This window comes from Haematobia irritans, chromosome 4 (assembly GCF_050003625.1).
Source record: "Haematobia irritans isolate KBUSLIRL chromosome 4, ASM5000362v1, whole genome shotgun sequence".
Lineage (NCBI taxonomy): Eukaryota > Metazoa > Arthropoda > Insecta > Diptera > Muscidae > Haematobia > Haematobia irritans.
The window spans coordinates 179,795,801-179,814,839 of NC_134400.1; the positions used below are offsets into that span (position 1 = coordinate 179,795,801).

General features: G+C 31.4%; 1 protein-coding gene across 9 annotated transcripts in view; it reads right to left on the reverse strand.

Moving 5' to 3' along the window:
* The window catches only part of LOC142232789 (uncharacterized), a 288,220-nt gene that overhangs the window by 174,360 nt on the left and 94,821 nt on the right, over positions 1-19,039 (reverse strand). For all 9 annotated transcript variants that reach the window (XM_075303464.1, XM_075303462.1, XM_075303463.1 and 6 more), the window contains one exon: positions 3,030-3,129. The gene's annotated coding sequence lies outside the window, so the exon portion shown is untranslated. The remainder of the gene's footprint in view (positions 1-3,029; positions 3,130-19,039) is intronic.

Consider the following 19,039-nt stretch of genomic DNA (forward strand, 5'->3'; position numbering starts at 1 on the left):
TACCAAATTTCAACTCACTCGGATGAAATTTGCTACACCAAGAGGCTCCAAAACCAAATCTCGGGATTGGTTTATATGGGGCTATATATGATTATGGACTGATATGGACCACTTTTGGCATGGTTGTTAAATATCATATACGATCACCACGTACCAAATTTCAAGCAGATCGGATGAATTTTGCTTCTCCAAAAGGCACCGGAGGTCAAATCTGGGGATCGGTTTATATGGGAGCTATATATAATTATGGGCTGATAGGAACCAATTCCTGCATGGTTGTTGGATACCATATACTAACATCACGTACCAAATTTCAACCGAATGGGAGGAATTTTGCTCTTCCAAGGGGCTCTGGAGGTCAAATCTGGGGATCGGTTTATATGGGGCCTATATATAATTATGGACCGATTTCGACCAATTTTTGCATGGGAGTTTGAGGCCATGTATTAACACCACGTACCAAATTTCAACTGAATCAGATGAATGTTGGTCTTCCAAGAGGCTCCGGAGGTCAAATCTGGTGATCGGTTTATATGGGGGCTATATATAATTATAGACCGATATGGACCAATTTTTGCATGGTTGTTAGAGACCATATACTAACACCATGTACCAAATTTCAGCCGGATCGGATGAAATTTGCTTCTCTTAGAGGCCTCGCAAGCCAAATCGGGGGATCGGTTATATGGGGGCTATATATAATTATGGACCGATGTGGACCAATTTTTGCATATTTGTTTAAGACCATATACTAACACCATGTACCAAATTTCAGCCGGATCGGATGGAATTTGCTTCTTTTAGAGGCCTCGCAAACCAAATTTGGGGGTCCGTTTATATGGGGGCTATACGTAAAAGTGGACCGATATGGCCATTTGCAATACCATCCGACCTACATCAATAACAACTACTTGTGCCAAGTGTCAAGTCGATAGCTTGTTTCGTTCGGAAGTTAGCGTGATTTCAACAGACGGACGGACGGACATGCTCAGATCGACTCAGAATTTCACCACGACCCAGAATATTTATACTTTATGGGGTCTTAGAGCAATATTTCGATGTGTTACAAACGGAATGACAAAGTTAATATACCCCCATCCTATGGTGGAGGGTATGATAAAAGTGCGTGAAATTGCTAATATCATGGGCATCTCAAATAATCGAGTCCATTTAATTTTGCATGAAGAACTACAGATGAAAAAGCTTTCTGCAAGATGGGTGCCGCATTTGTTAACAGTCGATCAAAAACGCTTAAGAATGAACATTTCTCAAGCTTGTTTGGATCGTTTTAAGCAAAATAAAATGGATTTTAAGCACCGTTGCATAACTGTTGATGAGACATGGATCCACCACTATACTCCAGAGACAAAATACCATTCCATGGAGTGAAGCTGGAGGAAGTGCCCCAAAGAAGGCAAAAACAATTCAATCGGCTGGTAAGGTTAGGTGGCAGCCCGATGTATCAGGCTCACTTAGACACTTAAAACTTCTCTCTTATCACTGAGTGCTGCCCGATTCCATGTTAAGCTCAATGACAAGGGAGTAATGGCCTCTGTTTTTTGGGATGCGCATGGAAAAATTTTTATCGATTATCTTGAGAAGGGAAAAACCATCAACAGTGACTATTATATGGCGTTATTGGAGCGTTTGAAGGTCGAAATCGCGGCAAAACGGCCCCATATGAAGAAAAAAAGTGTCGCACTGTGCCACAAGTCATTGAGAACGATGGCAAAAATTCATGAATTGGGCTTCGAATTACTTCCCCACCCACCGTATTCTCCAGATCTGGCCCCCAGCGACTTTTTCTTGTTCTCAGACCTCAAAAGGATGCTCGCAGGGAAAAAATTTGGCTGCAATGAAGAGGTGATTGCCGAAACTGAGGCCTATTTTGAGGCAAAACCGAAGGAGTACTACAAAAATGGTATCAAAAAATTGGAAGGTCATTATAATCGTTTTATCGCTCTTGAAGGGGACTATGTTGAATAATAAGAACGAATTTTGACAAAAAAAAAATTGTTTTTCTTTGTTAGACCGGGGATTTATATCAGCCAACCTGTTATATGCTGGAAGACTCTAGGGCGATAGTCACTTGTTGTTTTCCAGCCAAATATAAACTATAACGCTTTAATTCCCTCCCAAATAACTTTATTTCTGATTGCTTTTGTAAGCTTGTAAACAATAAAATAAACTATCACTGGAACAAATTTCGCAGCTGTCAGGCAAGCTGTGTATATATGATAGGTTGCAATACTGATATGTCGAAGTACGCCATCTGTGGTCATTCCTGGTCAATTACTAATTTCCACGCTCAATATCTATTTGGTTGTTTTCCATGAAATTTGTTGTTTTGTACAAAAGTTCTGCGTGTGCGTATGATTTTGTCCGTCACCCGTATATCCTTTACGTTAACTCAACGTTATCTTGTGGCAAATTTTAAAAGTTCTCTTCTCTCGGCATAAATACACACTGTGTATTTGATGAGGCGTATCAATATTTGCCTCATGTCATATTGATTTTGAGGCTTAATTGACAGATGGCATTAGTGTATGTCATCGTCATAATGTTAATTACAAATTTACGGCTGTGGCGTCTGGCATTCTTGCCTACAATCATCGTTGCATTGCATTGCGTTTGGCTTCATGCTGTGTCCATCGATGTTTCAACATCACACCCAATCAGCAGAGATAATGCTGATCGAACATGTAATAAACTACGTGAAGCAATTAACAATACTTAGGAAAATTGACATAATAATAAAAATACAAACACTCACACAACAGTAATTTTAATGTTGTTGTGCTGTGGTGTTTGTGTGTTGAAATTTCTATCTAGCATAAATTCTCTCTTTAACGGTTGAATTTGACACAAAACCACCACTAGAACAAAAGAGGTCAAATGTAATTAAATGCAAGACTCACAAGCAATGAAATACCATTACCAGTACCAACAACAACAACAACTCGCTACATAAAAAGCCATTTAAGAATTATTTTAGTACGCTCTTTTTTTGCGTTTTTTTTAATACTCACTTTTATCTTGATGAGAATAAACGGCTGTCTGTTGCTTTGTGTTTTGGTGTTTTCTTGTTGCCTATTTAAAAGAAACCACAATGAAATTTCAAAATTCAATCTGCAAAGAGATTACAAGAAAATAAAAACGAATTAGAATAGGCAATGTAATTATTGTTGTTATAGTTTTTCTCCTTTTAGGAGAAAATTTAAGTTTGTATGCCCCGAAATCAGAACACCCTTTAGGATAAATACAAAATTTTTGGGCACATCAACTTGAACAAATTTTCGCGAGGTAATTAGCGTATTCTCAATCGAATCAGATCCCTGCAAACATTTTCTATCGAAAGTGTATCGAAGTAGTTTCGCCGCGGAAGATAAAGCTTTTGCAGGCGATATCTCTTTCTTATCGAATTAGGGTCCCCGTTCGGGAACAAATGTCCCACTACGCGATAGTGTTCTCAGGGAATCGAACCAGTGACTAAAAGTAGTTATAAAAGCGATAGTTATTAAAAAAAAAAAAACAGTATATACGGCCGTAAGTTCGGCCAGGCCGAAGCTTATGTACCCTCCACCATGGATTGCATAGAAACTTCTACTGAAGACTGTTATCCACAATCGAATTACTTGGGTTGCGGTAACTTTTGCCGTTGACAAGGTATCTTAAAACTTCCTAATACCCTAATATATACCACGTAGTCCATACGTGGTATATATTAAACTTAAAATGGCAAACTAAATACGTATATAATTAAGTTTGACAAAATTCTCTATAGAAATAAAATTTTAACAAAATAAAAGTTTGACAACATTTTCTATAGAAGTAAAATTTGGACAAAATTTGCTATAGAAATAAAATTTCGACAAAATTTTCTATAGAAATAAAATTTCGACAAAGTTTTCTACCGAAATAAATTTTTGACAAAATTGTCTATAGAAATAAAATCTTGACAAAATTTTCTACAGAAATAAAATTTTGGCAACATTTTCTATAGAAATAAAATTTTGGCAAAATTTTCTATAGAAATAAAATTTTTTACAAAATTTTCTATAGAAATAAAATTTCGACAAAATTTTCCATAGAAAAAAAATTTTTACAAAATTTTCTTAAAAATAAAATTTCGACAAAATTGTCTATAGAAATAAATTTTTTTACAAAATTTTTCCATAGAAATCAAATTTTTACAAAATTGTCTATAAAACTAAAATTTTTACAAAATTTCTCCATAGAAATGAAATTTTTACAAGATTTTCTATAGAAATAAAATTTCAACAAAGTTTTCTATAAAAATAAATTTTTTACAAAATTTTTCCATAAAAATCAAATTTTTACAAAATTTTCTATAGAAATAAAATTTCGAAAAAATTTTCTATAGAAATAAAATTTCGACAAAGTTTTCTACCGAAATAAATTTTTGACAAAATTTTCTATAGAAATAAAATATTGACAAAATTTTCTACAGAAATAAAATTTTGGCAACATTTTCTATAGAAATAAAATTTTGGCAAAATTTTCTATAGAAATAACATTTTTTACAAAATTTTCTATAGAAATAAAATTTCGACAAAATTTTCTAAGAAAAACATTTTTACAAAATTTTTACAACATTTTCTATAGAAATAAAATTTCGACAAAATTTTATATAGAAATAAATTTTTTTACAAATTTTTTCCATAGAAATGAAATTTTTTACAAAATTTTCTATAGAAATAATATTTCGACAAAGTTTTTTACCGAAACAAAATTTTAGCAAAATTTTCTATAGAAATAAATTTTTGACAAAATTTTCTATAGAAATAAATTTTTGACAAAATTTTCTACAGAAATAAAATTTTGGCAAACTTTTCTATAGCAATAAAATTTCGACAAAGTTTTCTACCGAAATAAAATTTTAGCAAAATTTTCTATAGAAATAAATTTTTGACAAAATTTTCTATAGAAATAAAATTTTTACAAAATTTTTCTATAGAAATCAAATTTTTTACAAAATTTTCTATAGAAATAAAATTTCGATAAAATTTTCTATAGAAATAAAATTTTTACAAAATTTTTCCATAAAAATCAAATTTTTACAAAATTTTCTATAAAAATAAAATTTCGAAAAAATTTTCTATAGAAATAAAATTTTTACGAAATTTTTCAATAGAAATCAAATTTTTACAAAATTTTCTATAAAACTAAAATTTTTACAAAATTTCTCCATAGAAATGAAATTTTTACAAAATTTTCTATAGAAATAAAAAGTTTTCTACCGAAATACAATTTTAGCAAAATTTTCTAAAGAAATAAATTTTTGACAAAATTTTCTATAGAAATAAAATCTTGACAAAATTTTCTACAGAAATAAAATTTTGGCAACATTTTCTATGGAAATATAATTTTGGCAAAATTTTCTATAGAAATAAACTTTTTACAAAATGTTTCTATAGAAATCAAATTTTTTACAAAATTTTCTATAGAAATAAAATTTCGACAAAATTTTCTATAGAAAAAAATTTTTACAAAATTTTTCCATAAAAATCAAATTTTTACAAAAATTTCTATAGAAATAAAATTTCGACAAAATTTTCTATAGAAATAAAATTGTTACAAAATTTTTCCATAGAAATGAAATTTTTTACAAAATTTTCTATGAAATAATATTTCGACAAAGTTTTTTACCGAAACAAAATTTTAGCAAAATTTTCTATAGAAATAAATTTTAGCAAAATTTTCTATAGAAATAAATTGTTGACAATATTTTCTATAGAAATAAATTTTTGAAAAAAAATTCTACAGAAATAAAATTTTGACAACATTTTCTATAGATATAAAATTTTGGCAAAATTTTCTATAGAAATAAATTTTTTACAAAATTTTCTATAGAAATAAAATTTCGACAAAGTTTTCTACCGAAATAAAATTTTAGCAAAATTTTCTATAGAAATAAATTTTTGACAAAATTTTCTATAGAAATAAAATTTTGACAAAATTTTCTACAGAAATAAAATTTTGGTAACATTTTCTACAGAGATAAAATTTTGGCAAAATTTGCTATAGCAATAAATTTTTTACAAAATTTTCTATAGAAATAATATTTCGACAAAGTTTTCTACCCAAATAAAATTTTAGCAAAATTTTCTATAGAAATAAATTTTTGACAAAATTTTCTATAGAAATAAAATTTTGACAAAATTTTCTACAGGAATAAAATTTTGGTAACATTTTCTACAGAGATAAAATTTTGGCAAAATTTGCTATAGCAATAAATTTTTTACAAAATTTTCTATAGAAATAAAATTTCGACAAAGTTTTCTACCGAAATAAAATTTTAGCAAAATTTTCTATAGAAATAAAAATTTGTCAAACTTTTCTATAGAAATAAGAATTTGGCAAAATTTTCTTTGTTATAGAAATAAAATTTTTTTCGATTTGTTTGTTATTGTTGGTTTCACTTCAATCATTATTATTGTTTTTGATTTCAGCTGTACATCCAACCATCTTGCAGTCTATAGGACTTGGCTCAAATAAATTTGGCAAACATTCTTTTCCTCTGTTGGTTAAGCTACACTTGTAGTTTAGTCAATGCATTATTTTAAGCTGAAATCAAAAACAACAATAAATAAAATTTTGGCAAAAATTTCTTAGAAATAACATATTTGCAAAAATTTCTATAGAAATAAAATTTTTACAAAAGTTTCTATAGAAATAAAATTTTTACCAAATTTCAACCGGATCAGATGAATTTTTTTCCACCATAAGATTCTGGACATTAAATCATCCTTATATCATATTCCTTCTGTAGATGTGCTCCGCAAGCGGAATGACAAACTAATTATGCCCACCATTTTATAGTTAAGAGGCCAAAAAACACATTTGCAATAGTTTACAATTTCAATTTAACAGATAAAACCATAAATAGACCTTAAAATAATAATAAAAAAACAAAACAACTTTAAGAGTAAACAAATATCATGGAGAATTAAGACTATGTCTCAAAAGTCTTTAACTATGTCTGTCCTTTCATACATTACTTGCTTTTTTCTACAATCTACCTTTTGGCCCTCTTGAGATAGCCGAAGAGTAGTAAACAAGCCAAGACAAGACACAGATATAACTGTCAATAATTTAAGACCAAAAGCGACAAAGAAAAACAGTTCTAGCATAACAAGAGCCACACCTGTTTAAAGAATTACATTCAACTTTTTTTTGTTTCTTTACTTCATTTTTTTATTTTGCTGTCCCCTCCGGCTCCAAGAATGCCAAGGCATACAAAGTGGAGTATTTTATTGTTTTGAAAGACGCGTACACTGGTTACACTGAGTTCTTAAAGTTTTCCAAAAACACAGTGAGGGAATTTGTGAAAATTTTTAGAAAGGAAAACATTGCACATCCCAGCAAAAACTAGGTAAATAAGGGCAGGCAATTTCATAGAAATTTTGTCTTTATAGAAAATTTCATAGCAAATTTAATTTAGAGAAAATTTCGGAGAAATTTCATAGAAATTTTCATTTCGTTTTAGACAAAATTTTATATGTAATTGTCTTTAGGAAAAAATTCTAAAATAAAGTTCAGTTGGCATTAGCGCTCCCTTTTTTTGAGTTTAGAGAACATTCTAGAGAAATATTGTTTTTAGGGAAATATTCTTAAAAGTTTCTTGAAAGTTTGCCTTTAGAGAAAACTTCATAGAAATTTTGTCTTTAGAGAAAATTTCATAGAAATTTTGTCTTTAGCGGAAACTTCATAGAAATTTGATATTTTGTCTTCAGGGAAAATATTTCACAAATTTTGTCTTTATGGAAAATTTCTTACAAATTTTATTAAAAAAAAAATCATATAAATTTTGGCTTCAGAAAAAAAATTCTAAATATTGTTTTTAGTGAATTTTTTTTTTGCAAATTTTGGTTTTGGGAAAATTTCTTAAAAATTTTTGTTTTCAGAGAAAATTTCTTTTGTTTTTGATTTTAAGGAAATTTTTTTATAAATTTGTCTTTAGGGAAAGTTTATTATAAATTTTGTATTTGTAATAATTGCATAGAATCTTTGTAAAAACAAGAATAAAATTTCTTATAAATTTTTCTACAGAGAAACATTTTTACAGGGAAAATTGCGTAAAAATTTTGTCTTTAAAGTAGATTACTTACAAATTTTGTCATTAAAGAAAATTTCTTAGAATTTTTGTCTTTGTATAAAATTACATAGAAATTTTGTCTTTCGATAAAATTTCATAGATTTTGTCTTTAGTGTAAATTTTATAGAAATTTTGTGTTTGCGGAAAATTTCATTGAAAATTTGCCTGTAGAGAAAATTTTATAGAAAAATTGATTTTAGAGAAAATTTTATAGACATTTGTCTTCAGATAATCTTTTTGAAGAAATTTTGTCTTTAGGAAAAATGCCATAGAAATTTTGTTCTTAGAGAAAATTTCATTTAAGACAAAATTATATAGAATTTTGTCTTTAAAGAAAATTTTATAAAAATTTTATTTTTAAAGAAAATTTTATAAAAATTTTATTTTTAAAGAAAATTTTATAAAAATTTTATTTTTAAAGAAAATTTTATAAAAAAAAAATGTTGTTTTTGAGAAATTTTAAAATTTTGTCTTTAGGGAAAATTTTTGAAAAATTTTGTCTTTACAGCAAATATTTCGAAATTTTGTCTTTAGAGAAAACGTCATAGAAATTTTATTTTAGACAACAGTTTGAAGAAATTTTGTGTGTTAAAAAAAAAATTATATTTATTTATTTTAGTTTATTTGCATATATATTATAATTAAAATTACAAAATTTAAGCACTAGCAACTAAACCTATCGGCTTACCAATAAGTTTTATAAAAATTTTGTCTTTAGAGAGAATGTTAAAGAAATTTTGTCTTTAGGGAAAAAATTTCTTAAAATTTTGCTTTTAGTGCTAATTTTCTTGAGAGAGCAACTATTTCGAAATTTTGTGTTTAGAGAAAACGTCATAGAAATTTTATTTTAGACAGAATTTTAAATGTTTTGTCTTTAGAGAAAATTTTAAAGAAATTTTGTCTTTAAGGAAACATTCATAACATTTTGTTTTTGGAGGTAATTTCTTGAAAGTTTGCCTTTAGACAAAATTTCATAGAAATTTTGCCTTTAGAAAAAATTTCATAGAAATTTTGCCTTTAGAAAAAATTTCATAGAAATTTTGTCTTCAGAGATAACTTCATAGAAATTATATATTTCGTCTTCAGAGAAAATATTTCACAAATGTTGTCTTTGCGTAAAATTTCTTACAAATTATGTTTTTTAAGAAAATTTCATAGAAATTTTGAATTCAGAGAATTTTATTTACAAATTTTGTCTTTGGGGAAAGGTTCTTAAAAATTTTGTCTTTTGGGAGAAATTTATAGAAACTTCTCTCAAGTGAAAATTTCTTAGAAATTTAGACTTTAGAGGAAATTTCTTGGAAATTTTGACTTTAGAGAAAATTTCTTGGAAATTTCGACTTTCGAGAAAATGTCTTGGAAATTTTGTCTTTAGAAAAAATTTCATAAAAATGTTGTCTTTGAAGAAAATTTCATAGAAATTTTGTCTTTAGTCTTTTGCCTTTTAGAGAATATTTATGATATCAGGTTAGGTTAGGTTAGGTGGCAGCCGATGTATCAGGCTATTAGACTATTCAGTCCATTGGTGAACTTCTCTCTTATCACTGAGTGCTGGCCGATTCCATCCCAGCAAAAAAAGCATTGCCAAAAAAGTAGTGAAAATGTTCTTTTTGGATCCGGAAGTGACACCAAATTGACGCAGAAGCGATGAATTTAACATGGGCTTGTCATAGGTCGGATGCCCATCACTTCAACAGCCGCTGCACTGAATTTGCATCACTTCTTAAAGTGCGAGGTGAATTTAGTGGTTTGGATGTGAATTAAGAATTTTTGTGATATTTTGACAAACAATTAATTTTTAATTTTTTTATGATTTTTAATGCATTATAAAGCTTGTCTGGAACGTTTGTCATCAAATATTTTCAAAAATTCGTAATTTTTCTATAAAGGATTTAACATTTTCTTCGGCTAAATTTAAATAATTTATACTTAATTCTTAACATGTTTTTAACTCATTTGAAACAAAAAAAAATCCCATTAAAAATATGAAAAAAGCGGATTATAAAAAAATTTACTCAAATGAACTTCATGTGCAGTTAAAATAAAGAACATCTTTCGGAGGCCATTTGTGGAAGTTCTTTTAAAGTTGTGCCTTGAGAAAAACTTTCAATTTTTTTTGCTGGGATGTTAAGCTCAATAGCAAAGGACCTCCTTTTTATTGCCGAGTCCGAACGGCGTTCCACATTACAGTGAAACCACTTAGAGAAGCTTTGAAACCTTCAGAAATGTCACCAGCATTACTGAGGTGGGATTATCCATCGCTGAAATAATTTTTGGTGTTCGGTCGAAGCAGGACACGAACCCACGACCTTGTGTATGCAAGGTGGACATGCTGATCATTGCACCACGGTGGCTCCCTTTTCATTTTTTATAATATCATAGAAAAAATAAAAAAAAAAATATCTTTAGAGAAAATTTCATATAAAATTTTGCCATTAAAGAATTTTTTTTAGAAATGCTCACTAACATATAGATAAAATTTTATGGAATTTTGCCTTTAGGTAAAATTTCGTTCTTAGAGAACATTTCAAATTTTATAGAAAATTTGTCATTTTTGGGGAAAATTTCATAGACATTTTGACTTGAAAGAAAATTTTTGGAAAAGTTTAACTTTTAAGAAAATTTTATTGAAATTTCGTTTTTATAAAAATTCTATACACAATTTTATCTTTATAGATAATTTCATAAAAATTATATCTTTAGAAAATATTTCATAAAAATGTTTAGCAAACAAACAAAAAAATCTGTAGATCCCACTGTTCCCAAGCAATCGAAGAAAATTTCGAAAAACATCACAACACAGGGGAAAACTTAAACGTAATCATATACATTAGACATTGTCTAATGTTTTGGGGGCCTGTTTTTGGTTAGTCATTGTTTAGCTGAAATCAGCTTGGCGAAACAAATTCTATCTGTCTTGCCAGCTCCATCTACCTGTAATGTTCTATTCTAGGCTGTTATTACAGCACTTTAGATAAAAATCTTCTATAGTGTTCTATATTATTTCCACACAAAACTCAACTGTTATTCATCGGTTCAATGTTAGAGAGCATGAAATCTAAATAGGGACATAGGGTGCAAAAACATAGTGAAGGCATCCATGAGAGATAGTAGGATATGACGATAGAATGCCATGGAATAATGCTTCCATCAGAGATGTCCCCAAAACAACAAGCTTGTGCTGCTTTCTATGCTCTGCGGATTTTCACAATGTCATCAGCATAAAATCCATTATTCACTGTTCTTAATGGTATCGACTGACTGACTTAATGTTTTCCATGGAGGATTATTTTTGTGTGTGTGTGTGTGTTTTTTTTTTCTTTTGTCGCATGGTGCTATGTCATCTTGCGCGAAAAGACTTTGGATGAGTTTAAGAGGCATTAGAAAATGCAGACGATTTTCGATTTGCATTCAAACAAGTGGAAAGATGATATTAAAGGGAAAGGTTTAAAGACCTTAGAGACTGTTAGATTTAAATGGCAATTGGGAATGTCTGACTTATGATTTACATTAAGATGTGTCCTTATACACACAAGCAATTTGGAGTTTGCATATTTACCGGTTCTCTGGCATGATCTCAAGAGTTTTGAAAAATCAGCATAGCAAAAATTAACTTCATTTACCGGAAAGTTCTTTTGAAATATTGAGTGATACGTCTGAGATGGAAATATTAAAAAATGGTTATCAATTCAAGAGGGAGTAAGAGTCATTAAACGCTATGAAAGGATAAAATAGGAAGGAATTTTGATTTGCATCCGATAAAAAATCGTAGGTTCTTTATGCCCTAATGTTAATACCCATAAGTAAATCTTATGACAACTTGTATCAGATGATATTTTTATCACCGGCCTCCTGGTTTTTTTGTTTGGAAATCTTCAATTCCTTTAATAAAAACAAGTATATACGGCTGTAAGTTCGGCCAGGCCGAATCTTATGTACCCTCCACCATGCATTGCGTAGAAAGTTCTACTAAAGACTGCCATCCATAATCGAATTACTTGGGTTGTGGTAATACTAACCGATGGCAAGGTATCTTAAAACTTCTTAGCATCATCTTCTAAATTGCAAGTTAGTCCATACGGGGTATATATTAGACAAAAACAAGTATATACGGTCGTAAGTTCGGCCAGGCCGAATCTTATGTATCTTATGTACTGTCATTTCCAATCGAATTACATGGGTTGTGGTATCTTAAAACTTCTTAACATCGTTTTCTAAATTGTGAGTTAGTCCATACGTAGTATATATGTATTAGACAAAAACGGTATGTATAGGTAAGTTTACAAATAATTACGAATCGATATGAACTTTGGCACGGTACGTAGAGAGCCAGAAATGAAATATGAGGTCGCTTATATGGGGACTATATACAATTACGAACTTGATATGGACCAAATTTTGTGTGATTGCACGCTCACAAAAAATCGCTTCTGTAACATATACTCCCAAACATATTTTGCTTCAAGCATATATATTTTTGGGTATTGCCCAAACATTTATATGTTTGATCTCTACCAATATATAATATGTTTGAAAGCATATTGGTCTAAACAATATATGTTTGGGTAGTCTAAGTTCCAAACATTTTGTATTTTTGCATCCAAATTCAATAATGTTGTCTTCCAAAAAACAATATGTTATTATGTGAACATATAATATGTTTGGAAGCATTTTGCACCCAAAAATATTATATGCTTAAAAAAAATTCTCCCAAACAATATTGTGCTCAAAATTTTATTTATTTATTTATATATTTACAATCATAATGAATTATGAAAATAAACAGGTAATATAGGTGCTAACAACAAAGGCTTTCGACCTGAAATTTTGTTTCTGCCCAATTGTATATTCCCCGACATCTTTCTCACTTCCACGAGACTTTTTAGTTCTTAGCACATTTTTCTGTAATACAAACATCGTAGAAGAAATTATTCAATTTTATGATTTTTTTTATTTTAATTTTACCTTTTGCCGGACGGGGACTCGAACAGCGGACCACACAGTTTGTAAGGATCAAAGAAGTAGCTGATCAATTGCCCAAGGAAAAATAAAATGTTAATTTTGTAATAACAAGCAACAACCACCAACTTAATTCAATATCGCTCCGTGTTAAATAGCGCTCCAAGCTACTAAACACATATATGTTTATAGGCTATTTCTAAATTAATATATGTTTGCATCCAAGCATATTATATTTACAAACATTTTATGTCCCAAACATAATATGTTCTAACATATTAACATATATGTCCCAAACATGTTATGCTAGTTTATGAACATTATATGCTTGCACTCAAAAATATTGTGTTTAAAAATTTGTGTTCCAAACATATAATGTTTATAGCCAAACATATGAAAAACAGTCTTTTTCATCCGTGTGGGGATCGATTTATCTGAGGGCTATATATAACTATAGACTGATATGGACCTTGTTAGTCATGGTTGTTAACGGCCATATACTAGCAAAATGTACCAAATTTCAACTGACTCGGATGAAATTTGCTCTTACAAGAGGCTCCAAAACCAAATCTCGGGATTGGTTTATATGGGGGCTATATATGATTATGGACTGATATGGAGCACTTTTGGCATGGTTGTTAACCCAATTTCAACCATATCGGATGAATTTTGCTTCTCCAAAAGGCACCGGAGGTCAAATCTGGGGATCGGTTTATATGGGGGCTATATATAATTATGGACTGATATGAACCAATTTCTGCTTGTTTATTGGATAACATATACTAACATCACGTACCAAATTTCAAGAGAATCAGATGAATTTTGGTCTTCCAAGAGGCTCCGGAGGTCAAATCTGGTGATCGGTTTAACATATATGGGGGCTATATATAATTATGGACCGATGTGGACCAATTTTTGCACGGTCATTAGAGACCATATGCTAACACCATGTTCACCAATGTGGTATCACAATGGACTGAATAGTCTAAGTGAGTCTGATACATCGGGCTGCCACCTAACCTAACCTAACCTAACCTAACACCATGTACCGAATTTCAGCCGGATCGGATGAAATTTGCTTCTCTTAGAGGTTCCGCAAGCCAAATCGGAGTTCGGTTTATATTGGTGCTATATATAATTATTGACCAAGTTTAGCATAGTTGTTAGATACCATATACTTACACCATGTACCAAATTTCAGCCGGATCGGATGAAATTTGCTTCTCTTTGAGGTTTCGCAAGCCAAATCTGGGGATCGGTTTATATGGGGGCTATATATAATTATGGACCGATGTGGACTAATTTTTGCATGGTTATTAGAAATCATATGCTGACACCATGTACCAAATTTCAGCCGGATTGGATGAAATTTGCTTCTCTTAGAGGCTCCGAAAGACGAATCTGGGGATCGGTTTATATGGCGGCTATATATAATTATGGACCGATGTGGACCAATTTTTGCATGGTTGTTAGAAACCATATACTAACAACATGTACCAAATTTCAGCCGGGTCAGATGAAATTTGCTTCTCTTAGAGGATTCGCAAGCCAAATTTGGGGGTCCGTTTATATGTGGGCTATATATACTTATGAACCGATGTGGACCAATTTTTGCATGGTTGTTAGAGATCATATGCTGACACCATGTACCAAATTTCAGCCGGATCGGATGAAATTTGCTTCTCTTAGAGGCTCCGCAAGCCAAATCGGGGGATCGGTTTATATGAGGGCTATATATAATTATGGACCGATGTGGACCAATTTTTACATGGTTGTTGGAGATCATATGCTGACACCATGTACCAAATTTCAGCCGGATCAGATGAAATTTGCTTCTCTTAGAGGATTCGCAAGCCAAATTTGGGGGTCCGTTTATATGGGGGCTATACGTAACGGTGGACCGATATGGCCCATTTGCAATACCATCCGACCTACATCAATAACAACTACTTGTGCCATGTTTCAAATCGATAGCTTGTTTCGTTCGGAAGTTAGCGTGATTTCAACAGACGGACGGACGGACATGCTCAGATCGACTCTGAATTTCACCACGACCCATAATATATATACTTTAGAACAATATTTCGATATGTTACAATTGGAATGACAAAGTTAATATACCCCCATCCTATGGTGGAGGGTATAAAAAGGCGGATTAAATACGTTTGTAATTCAGTTCTTGATATGAACTGTTGTGTGGTAACATAATTAGAGAGCCAGAACTGACATATGGGTGTAGATTTATATCGGGGCTATATACAATTATGAACCGATTTGGACCAGTTATTGTGTGATTGGATCGATATGAACTAAGTTTGGCTCTCCAAGAGGCTCCGCAAGCAAAACCTGGGGATTCGTTTATATGGGGGCTAAAACAATTATAGTTTGATTTAGACAAATTTTTGCATGCGTTTTAGAGACCATATATCAACACCACGTGCATAAGCGTAGGAAGGCCTCTGGGGAGGTGGCTTAGACCCCCCAAGAAAAATTTTAGCCCCGCCAGAATTTTACGATTTTACATAAAAATTAAAAAAAAAAAATTAAAATTATATACTCGTACAACGCACAAAGTTCCTCTAAAGACTTTCATGCACAATCGAATTACTTGGGTTGTGGTAGAAGTCTGATATTTATTAAATAAAGCAGAGGTTGAACTTATGATTTAGTTGAATAAAAAATAGTATTTGATATTAAAACTATTCTTTCATAAATTAATATCTTAATAATGCTGCAAAAAAAGCGTCGCAAAAAAGAAGTGAAAATGTTCTTTTTGAGTCTGGAAGTGGTACAAAATTGGCGGAGAAGCGATGAATGTAATATGAACTTGTCATAGAACGAATGTCCACCGTTTCAACAACCGTTGCAATGAATTTGCATCACTTCTTAAGGTGTGATCTGAATTCAGTGTTTTGAATGTGAATTAAAAATTTTGTGATATTTTCCCAAATAAATATGTTTTTGTAATGCATTCTAACACTTGTTTGAAACGTTTTTTTCAAATATTATCGATTTTTCTATAATGGATTTAGCGTTTTTGTGGCAAAATTTGAATTATTTGTACCATTTTATTTATTCTTACTCTTTTTTTAAACTATTTGAAAAAAGAAAACAAACAATTACTCATAAAAAAAAATATAAAAAAAAAATAAGTAAAAAACTTCCTGTGTAGTTAAAATAGTTAACTTCTTTGTGAGGACATTTTTGGAAGTGCTTTTAAAGTTGTGCCTTTAGAACAACTCCCAACTTTTTGCTGGGAAACGTGTGGAACTACCCTACGGGAAATGGATCAACCACAGAACTGGTACAGGACTAGTCCCTGGTGTGTATGGACCAGTCCCAGTTCTGGTCAAAACGTATGGAAGGGACCGTCCACTTTAACATGGGTTTGTCATTGACGGAGTAAACTTACATTTTAGGACGCGTCATGGACTCATCCCAAAGGACACGTCCTGGGACAATTTAGCAGGAGCAACCCATAAACAGATCCTCAGGAACCAGTCTCGGACAAACTCTTAGAAATCTCTTTCAATTTGGGCTCCTAATCGAACCCGAAATGAAAAAAAAAAACTTTTGAAATATGTCGAACAAAAGGTTATTCTGATAATTTTATTTCACTAAATGTGAAAATTGCAACTAACTGGAGCACAGGTACCAGTTCTGTGATAGGTCCGTCTGTGGCAATTTCCACCAATTTCCCGTAGGGTACTTTTAGTTGCTTTATTATAAATTGATTGTCGAGTTATTTTGTTGTCTAGTTTTTTATTCAATTTTATGAAATAAACCATAAGTTGAACCTATATGTTCAGTCTATAAAGTTTTAGCTAGTGGGGGCTATAGCTCCCCCTAGAAAAATTGTCTAGCTACGCTAATGACCACGTGCCAAATTTCACCCGGATCGGATGAAATTTGCTTCTCCCAGAGGCTCCGGAGGTCAAATCTGGGGATCGGTTTATACGGGTTTACATTCACGCAAAAAAATAATTCTTTCCTCCCAAACGAAATTTTAGACAAACAAAGTTCGTTTTTCATTTGCTTTTCGCTGTAAGAAAGTGTGTTTGGAAGAAAAGTATATACTTTTTGTGATAAACATTTATTCTTTTCCAGGATGTAACAACAATTTCATAAAGACTAATTAAAAAAAAAAAAAAATTTCCTGCTAATTGCATTTTCCCTCACATCTTTCTCACATCCACGAGTTTTTTAGTTATTAACACCTTTTCCTGTAATACTAACAATGTAGAAGAAATTATACGAATTTATAAATTTTTAAATTTTTTTTACCTTTCGCCTGGACGGAGAATCGAACCGCGGGCCATGCACTTTGTAAGCCAAAACACTAACCACTGAGCTATGTACCTGTTATGGTCATCAATAGATAAATATCCATATAAGTTATATTTATATAGCATAGCTTGCGGCGCCCACGAACCGAATAAACAAAGTTTATTTAACAGAAACAAACATTTAGTTTGGCACCGTGGAGCAGTGGTTGCTACGTCCGACTCTCATGCCAAGGGTCGCAGGTTCGATCCCTGCTTCGACCAAAGTTTTTTTTTTTTTTTTTAACATACATTCCACATATGTTCGGAAGATTCCGAAAAAATGTTCAACATTACATTGTACTATATTAAATTTTGAACAGTAAAATGTGTCCTATTAAAGACCTAAAGTCAGAAAAGAACAGCGTTTGATATAAACGAAATGGACACTGTTGTTGTTTCAAAAATAACTTTTTTTGTTGAAAAAATAAAAATTTTGTAACAAACGAATTTTTTTGGTGATAAAAGTTTAAAATTTTCGAAGCAATTCAAAAAACTCTAACAAAAGAAAAACGTTTTCGGCACACGTTTTCCAAACGTTTTTTTCTTTGCGTGTTGGGGATGTTATTATGGGCCGATTTGGACCAAGTTTTGCATGGATATTAGAGGCCATATATAAACACCACGTACCAAATTTCAACCGGATCGGATGAAAGTTGTTCCTCCAAGAGGCTTCGGAGGTGAAATCTGTAGATCGGTATATATGGGAGCTATATATAATTATTGACCTATATGGACTAATTTCAGCGTGAATGTTAGAGACCGTATACTAACACCACGTACCAAATTTCAACCGGATCGGAAGAAATTTGCTCCTCCAAGAGGATCCGAAAGCAAAATCTGGGGATCGTTTTATATGGCGGCTATATATAATTGTGGACGTATATGGACAAATTTTAGCGTGAATGTTAGAAACCATAAACTAACACAACGTACCAAATTTCAACCGGATCGAATGAAATTTGCTTCTCCAAGGGGTTCCGCAAGCCAAATCTGGGGGTCTTTACGTAAAAGTGGTCCGATATGGCCCATTTGCAATACCATCCGACCTACATCAATAACAACTACTTGTGCCAAGTTTCAAGTCGATAGCTTGTTTCGTTCGGAAGTTAGACGGACGGACGGACATGCTTAGAATTTCAGCACGACCCAAAATATACTTTACTTTATGGGGTCTTAGATCACTATTTCGATGTGTTACAAACGGAATGACAAAGTTAATATACCCCCCATCGTATGATGGAGGGTATAGCAACATATTTTATTCGTAATTTTTGTGTGAAATTATAATTTAAATTGGAGATTTTCAAAGACAAAAACTTTCCAATTCGGGGACAAGAGCCAGACAAATGTTGGCAACACTTATAAGGCATTCAAAATATCCCTCTCTCTATCTCTCTTTCTCTCTCTCTCTTTCTAACTCTGTCTCTTTACTCCATACAAGCGAATCAATGGTCATTACCATACTTACAAAAGTTATTTTCTCAAAATCCTCTCAATCCCATGAACAGTTTATTTTATGTATTTTACACCATTAGTGGGTCATTGACAAAGAAACCCAGAATCCACACAAAAAAATCCTGTCAAGATTATCACCAATATTTCCACCTCTTACAATTTAAGCAATGACCTCCATCTG